Source organism: Rhamphochromis longiceps, linkage group LG1 (genome assembly GCF_057381845.1).
Source record: "Rhamphochromis longiceps isolate RC_006_pf linkage group LG1, R_longiceps_female_GT1.1, whole genome shotgun sequence".
Lineage (NCBI taxonomy): Eukaryota > Metazoa > Chordata > Actinopteri > Cichliformes > Cichlidae > Rhamphochromis > Rhamphochromis longiceps.
The window spans coordinates 18,855,750-18,864,088 of NC_140557.1; the positions used below are offsets into that span (position 1 = coordinate 18,855,750).

Below are 8,339 nucleotides of genomic sequence, written 5' to 3' on the forward strand. Positions count from 1 at the left end.
TGAGTAATTTGTTATACATACACACAGAAACCAGGTAGTAAAACTCAGTAGCGGTTTTTGATACGGGCGGTTACCCGGGGCGGCATCGTGGTGGGGGGCGGCATCACAGACATCGGCAAAAAAAAAAAGAAAAAATGAAAAAAAAAAAAAAAAAATTGCTCGTACTCGTGCTGCCCCGACATCTATCGCCGGGAGTAAGGGCGCCCTCGTTTGCGAGGTGCGCCTGCTGCTTGAGGCACAGGGAGGAGAGGGCGGGGCGGCGGGGGATTCTCTGGCTGGCTGGAGCTCGCAAAATAAAAGAAAAGAAAAACAAAACAACAAACACGAAAACACCAGACATTATAATACAGACTTATAATTTGCACCGATGTTTTTTCGAAATTCTGTATGCGAAAAGTGAGCGCGAGAGCCCTCGGTGCGCCTGCTTGCTGCTGAAGTCAAAGTAAACTTTATTGTCATCTCCGCTACATACAGTCCAGTATAGGGCTGCTCGATTATGGCAAAAATGATAATCACGATTATTTTCACTGAAATTGAGATCTCGATTATTTGACGATATTTATTTAACCCTTACGACCTACTATAGAACCAAGTCCGCCAGAGCTTATATATATATATATTTTTTTTACATGTTGTAGTGCCATTTGTGGGAGCATTTCAAGTTGCTATACATCAATACAACTGTTATAGCCCATATTGTAATAATATGTATGCATTAAGTCCATAGTAATTACATTAATTGCAAAAAAGTACAATAAACTACAAAAAAATTGAAAAGCGTTTTTGGTTTTTTTTACATATATTTCTACTTGGAGAAATTTAAGAGGTTTATCCCTCAAAACTTGAAATACAAAAAAAGTTGCAAAAAATAGTTTCTCACCACAGGAAATTTATTTTGAGTGTCTTTATAGTTTTATTTTGGAGATACACCAATTTTTATATACTGCAGGAAAAACGAAAAAACAATCCTATGATGCAAATTTGCAAAGAAAACAGCATGTGCATCAAAAGAAACTATTTCCAGCAGTGCAATTCGAGTTCTAAGCATCACAGAAACTATTCAGAAAAGTATAGAGTCAAACATGACTTATAAAAACACCAGTATAGGCAATTAAGGCCTACAAGTAAAAAAACTACATTTCCGCGAAAATGACGTCACTTCCGGTTTCGGGCAGGAAATGGCGCACATGCGATAGTTCTCGACTTCCAGTGTTGCCAACTTTGTCGCTATATTTAGCAAGTTTTCAGACCCGCTAAAAATAAAGACGTGAAAGCCCTTATTGCTTTTACTCTCAACAAGCAGCGGGTGCTGTAACGCAGTCAGTTCTTCTTTTACTCTTTTACTCTTATGCTGTTTTGTGGATCACAAGGTTTAAAACTACTTATAAACACACACACAAAGTAACTCCACCAGAGTGCCTATTTCGGGTCACTTTTGCCGGTCCAAGCCGGGGTAAAGGAGCAGGGTTGGAATTGTGACATTAAAAAAAACAATAATTGCTAAAAGAAATTTAATTTGTAGTTCTAAATAAATTCTAAATGCATTTAGGACGTTTTTTACTCACTTTATGTCTCTTCCACAATGTTATTTCTCTCTCCAGCAACATAGGTTACAATTAGATTAGCATGACCAATTATGCAAATTTGGCGATGACGTCATTTAGCGACTTCTAGCGACTTTTAGGACAACCAATAGCGATTTTCCTTACTGAGGAGTTGGCAACACTGCTGACTCTGTTTCACTGTGGGAAGTGTTATGAACAGCTGATCGGATCGGCAAAGCTTGTTTCTGGAATATTATGTTTTTGTTCCTGCAAGCGCTTTTTATGCAATTTTTGCAAAGCTTTATGTGGAAGGAAACCGTGACCGAGGACAAGCTGATGGCATAAGATGTAAGTACAACTCCTCCGGTTTCATATGCAAAACAAATTATTGCGCTAGCTTACAGGTTCAGGTTCTACAGGGATTTAAAAATTGTTACACAAAACGGAGCGGGCTGCTCTGACCGGCTTTAAAGGGTTAACGATGACAACGTATTGAATAATGACTTTAAAAAATAATATAAAATAGTGTGCAACACCACTGAAGTTTTTTTACCTCTCTTTTCAACCAACGGCAGTCACTCTCCTCTCCAAATAACTTCTGCTTAGCTTTCCGAGCTTCCCTCGGGTCCTCTTAATCAGCGGTCTCCACCCTTTTTTGCGCCATGGATCGGTTTATGTCCGACAATATTTTCACGGACTGGCCTTTAAGGTGTCGCGGATAAATGAGGGAGGGGCCAATAATCGGCTCAGTCATTTTTAATGATCGTTGAAAGCCCAGATCGTAATCGTGATTAAAATTCGATTAATTGAGCAGCCCTAGTCCAGTATATAGAGAGACGAGGCAACAAGGCTCCAGTTACAGCAGTGCAAGTAAACAAACAATACATATAAGAAGAGTAAGAAAATAAATATAAACTATAGGACTATGGGTAATTGGATCAATAACAATTTAAAATTTATATTTGATGGTTTAAAGTCTCACACACACTTTAGGACTAGTGGTAAAGGGATCAATAACAATTTAAAATTTACAGTTTGATGGTTTAAAGTCTCACACACAACCCGTCGAAAGTGGAGGGGGGCCCTGCTGCTTCCAAATAGAGCACATTTTATTTATAATGTAAATCCAAGCCCATTATGTATTCATGATTTGAATCCTGGGTTGTGTGAAATCTCAGAAATGCACCCTAGACAAAGTGAATCTGTGAACTAAGGTGTAGGTGTGATAGATTATGTTGTGGTGACCTTCGAGTTGGGGGGGTGGGTGTTCATACTGGAGTGCAAAATTAAAACCAATGGAAGATGGACAAGAAAAGTTCAAAGCCATCAGGTCCTCAGTTTAGAAAAAATAGAAAAGAAGAAGAGGAGAAACGAGCAAAAGATACAGGTATGCAGATGTGTCATTGGATAATGGCAGGTCATCCTGAAACAATCAGAATCAGAATACTTTATTAATCCCTAAGGAAACTATGTGGGTTACAGTTGTCGATCCTACGTGCTGCACAATAATATTCAATATTTAGTATTTACTGTTATATTCACATAGATTATCGCAATGATGTTGTTTATTATATTGCTCTCTCTTTTTTTTTGCTTGTTTTCTCTTTTTTCTTTCTCAACAGGTGATCCAGGTGATTGATATATGTATTTTTTGTCTGTTTGTTTTGTTGGTTTTTGGTTTTTGCCCTTTATCACCGCTCCTCTTCCCCGCTGCTTTTCTTTCCCTACCTCTCTTTCTTTCTCCCTTTTCTTTCCCCCAGTCATGTCTGTCCCATGTGTAGCAAGTGAAAATAAAATTAAAATTAAAAAAAAGATTTGATATTATAATCGGACTCTTAATCCCTAGAGTAGTGTGGCATGGAGAGGGCAGTGAAGAAGGGAGGGGGACACTATACATACATAAATCCACACAAGAGCAGTGCAATCTTATTTTAAATTACATAACGTCTCCTGGATAAAAGCCATCTGACTCAAATAGAGGAGCTTTACGTCTTTTTAGTCACTAAATTTTCAGGGGAATTGATTTATTTGACTCGAGCATAATAACACTACATTAAAACACACAGTTATGCACAAGCACCATATGCACTGCATCTAATTTACAACACCTGTCCTGAGGTGAGACAAAGGGAGCCATATATAAAAATATGAAACAGATATAAAAATAAAGCTCAAGTTGAATACAGAGTTATAGTGCGGGTGTGCTTTTATTTCAGCCACAGTTTATTGCTTTTGTTGAAAACACTGAAACTGGTTTGCATTTTTATATCACAACCTTTGCTCTTTTAATGATGGTGAGACGAGATTTTGTGCATTGTGATGTGACAGTTACTGTTTATTGAAGCCTTTGTGCTGTTTGTAATGCAGTGCTGATGTCTGGACTCTAAAATATCTCTGAGTACTGAGGAAGCATGGCATTGTATGTATTTTAAAATAATCCTTAGGTTGGCTTTTAAAGCTAAACATACTTTGTTTTCCTAAAAAATGAAAAGAAAAAAAAACAATGTATTTGTTCATTTTTAAATAACTTTTATTACCTGACCTTACAGTCATGTGATTGGTAGTTTTAGGTTATAGCAGGACTTTTCTGCACACATTATTCACGTCTTTCAAATCTTAGATGTGAGTCTAAAATGATTCCTAGTTCCCTGATAACTTAATTTCTTTTTTTTCTTCCTTTTTCTTTTTTTTTTTTTTTGCCATGAATGCTAATTTTTGGCATTGTTTACTTGTAGAAAAAGTAATTGAAAATATTTTTATTTTTTTTATTTTTTTTCACATCTTGTGTTAAATGAGAGAAAATTTAAATTAGAGTAAAATGTCAGTCATATATATGTAATCTCTGTAATATTCTGGATATTTATAAATGAGCAATTTGTATATTTTATAGCTATTTCTTATACTTTGTAACTTTGTAATATATTATATTTTTTAATCAAGTTCAGTCTGTTACTGTTCTTATTGTCTTGGAGCAACTGCAACTACATAATTTCCTTAGGGATTAATAAAGTATTCTGATTCTGGATTTAATGATTCACAGACCATAATGGATATGCACAAATAAATACAAACTTCAAAAAATAATAATTAAGGGAACACTGAGTCATCACAGTATAAGTCAGTTAAAGCTTCCTGGAGGTCATTTTGTAGGGCTCTGGCAGTCATCTTCCTCGTCCTCCTCATACAAAGGAGCAAATTCGGGTCATGCTGCTGTCTCTGCTGGGAGACAGAGCTAACCTTCTTGCAACAGCATGTTTAGATGTCATCCTGGAGGAGCTGGACTACCTTTACAAGCTGAATGGGCAGCAGGAGCCCATGCTACCAGAAATGACTCAACACTAGAAAAAAGTTGACATGATAAGGAAGGATAAGGACAGATTAATGATCTGTAGCCACCGCCTGCTAATCAGGCATTTTACTTAATATAAATAAGAAATAAGATGTAAATAAGATGATTGCAGGAACGATGCCGCTACATATTAACAGCATTCTGCAATTACTTGATTTTCCACTTGAGGGCAATATAACACAATAGGCAGTGTCTGTCTGTGAAGGTTCTCAGTCATCCAGGTCATCGTAGTCTAAGGAGCTTGGAAAGTAAAGCGTCTGGACTTCTTTAAAATGCTTGAGGACGTTTCATCTCTCATCCGAGAAGCTTCTTCAGTTCTGATGACTGTAAAGTCAGAAGGTGTCTCATAATATGGCTTAAAACTGTCTCTTTTTAAGCTTTATACATCCTTACCATAGTAATTTTGATGATCGCTGTGAAAAATATTAGAAGATGGAGTTCATTCACACTTCAGTGTTTAACATAAAAAATCAAGCACATGATTGTACCTGACACACTGCAGAAGATTGTGCTGTTTCTTTCAAGGAAGTAAAATAAAGAATTGCCATTTCCTGTGTCCGTGTACAGGTTCTTCCCACTAGATGGAGACCTACATATGTCAAATGTCACTATATGTGTACCAGCCAACAATCCAAATTAGCTATGTATCCAACCTTTTATCCAGGGGAAGAGGCAGAGTACAAATTGCCGGTCCACAACCATTTATATTTGTATCCACACTCATAGCAAATAGATAATCATCAATTAAGCTAACATGCATGCATTTGGTCTGTGGGAGTAAGTCAGCATCCAGAGAAAGCAGGAGCATGGCTGTGTGTAAACTGCACACAGAAAAGCCCGAAACAGCCACCCAGAACTGCCAGCACCCCACAAATGTGACCTGGGAGCTAAACAGCTCCACTAACATAACAAATGACAGGAAGACTGAAAGTTTACATTGGGATCCAACCTTTACAAACACATTGCAATAATCTTTGCTTCCATATTAACATCCAGTCGCCCAACTCCTTTTCTGTTAAACTCCCTTATTCTTTGTGGCCCTCTAATCATTCAGGGTGCACGAATGAGCTGTGGTTTCATGTTAAGGGGCTTCTGCAGTCAGTGCTGCTCTACATGAAGATGTCAGTCATGCTTATTTTCTTCCAGAAGCAAACAAGTTTGCAAGAACAACGACCCCGCTTTCACTCAGTCTGTGTGGAAGGAAAGAGCAATCTGGAAGAGCATCACACAGCAGAGCCTGGAAGTCCATAAAACGTTCTTCTGTAACTTGACAGAAAACAGCAGCTTTCACTGGCACACCAACACAGTGACAGAACAGGACGTATACTTGGCTTATGTGGGACTGCCAGTGTGCAAAGGAGATATGGATATTTCCAGCAAACCCACATCAGAGAGAGGGACAGACATGAGGAAGAGCACAATGCAGATTTGAGCTTTTTCTTTTTTGTTTAGTCACAAGTAACATGCAAGGGTTTGACTTGGAATAGATTGTAGCTGAAGGTTCATCATTAGTGACTGCACCATATGTTTGTCTGAGTATGATTCAAGTAATATAAATATGTAATAAATAGTAATATAAAATGTTAAAGCTACTAAATCGTACCCCAAAGCAGAATTGAAGTCATCCTACATTTTTGCTAAAACCACTGAGCTGAAAGAAGTTTAAGTGATGAGGAGAAGAAGGAGGCTGAAGAACTGTGATGTAAACAGATCAGAGTGAAAAGAAGCATTAAAATGGAAAAGCACCAGCAAAAGAATAGAGGAAGGAGTGGTGAGAGAGGCCTGTTATTCACTGTAATGCTGAGTGATGTTTCACTGCTTACCTGAGATTTTTGAAGAGGCCCTTTAGGAAAATATTACCTAGGATACATGTGATATGTTTCTGTTGCCATGGCTTATAAAAACCCCTCATTATTTACTTCTCTTTATTCCCTGTGAGGTTCTGAGCTCATAGATGGAGAGGGACAGACATGAGGAAGCAGAGCTCTGTGATTATAAAAGGACACAAAGCAGTGCAGAGAACCAACAAACATTACATTTAGTGCATTTATCACATTTAGTAATCGGCACAATGTAAAATAGTGTCTTAAATAGTGTCTATTTATTTTTATTATTTGGAAAAAACTAACGCAAAGAGTTCTGACAACAAATTTAATCTGACAATAGAAATACTGACAGAAATATACAGGAACAAAACAAGTGAAGCTCGTTTCTGCCACTGAAAACACATTTTTCAGTCTATAAGTCAAAAAATTGTGTTATTATATTCAGGTTATAGTTATTTTCTCAGAAGTTTGAGGTAATAAGTCAAAAATTTGAGATAATAACCTGAAATTCTGATTTATAGATGGCAAAAAAAATCCTCTTTCCAGTGGTGAAAACAAAGTTTCATAATAGGAAGATATCAGTACACAATTGTTTTATTCTTCTTGCAATCATGTTGGTGATGCGCAGGGTTCCTAACAAGATAGAGCTTGTTTGGTGCAGTCTGCTGTTTTTTGTTTTGTTTTTTAAATCTAAGACCTGTAAGGTTTATTATCTTTCTCGGTGATCGGAGGAATATATGAGTATGCGAGGCCGTGCATACATAAACAACTACTTTGCTCCATACTGGTCTTTTTTTCATAGCAATCATTTGGAGGCGGTTTATTTTATTTGGGAATAAACATGCAGGAAAAATGATGGCTTTGTTCTATTACAGAGCCCCAGTAAGTCATAACACTGTGAGCCCGGATGCACAAACCAGGACCCTGAAACTAAAGTGGATAATAGTTTTATTACTCTTACTGGGATCAAGACTTGGTTCCCAGCTTTTTCCACTCATTGTTTATCTGACGTCTCATAAAGCAGAATAAATGAAACACCTGTGAGGGAGTGCAGAGCCCTTAACAATACTTCCTTGAATTTTAATGTGTAAAAAAGCTTGGATGGCCGTTATTATGCACCTTGTGGCCATCCAGCTGCAAAGAACATTATATGTTCTACCTATGAGTGCATTCATCATTATTGCTTTTTAATTGCCCTGTAATAGTACTGTGACTTCAGCTGTGTAGATTTAAAACAGGGTACTCAAATAAAAATATTCGTGTTTCACTTCAGTGTGCGTTTCGGTCCTTGGTGTGGTTTAGGTAGAGGACAAGAGACAGACAATAAGAAGGAAAAAATGTTTGTACAGATTTTTACAGGCAGCATAAAGTCTGCAAAAATCAAACTAATATACATGTCAACAAGTCCTGCTGCACCAGTGGAAAGACGTAAAACAAAAATTGCCACACATCAGCTTTGTGTCTCTAAGCTGAGTCAGAGTGGTGGGTGCAGCAGTCTAAGCAGGGACCTCTGTCTCCCCAGTGACTCGCAGCTCTTCTAGGAAGACAGTGAGGAGTTCCAAAACCATCTGAGAGACATAATCTCTTTAGTGTGTCCCAGTCTAGCCCAGGGTCTCCTCC

The 8,339-nt window shown here is 37.7% G+C and overlaps 1 long non-coding RNA gene across 1 annotated transcript in view; it reads left to right on the forward strand.

The window, feature by feature from the left end:
• Positions 1–8,339, forward strand: part of LOC146678583 (uncharacterized) — a 76,235-nt gene that overhangs the window by 45,370 nt on the left and 22,526 nt on the right. The gene's annotated exons all lie outside the window — the stretch shown is intronic.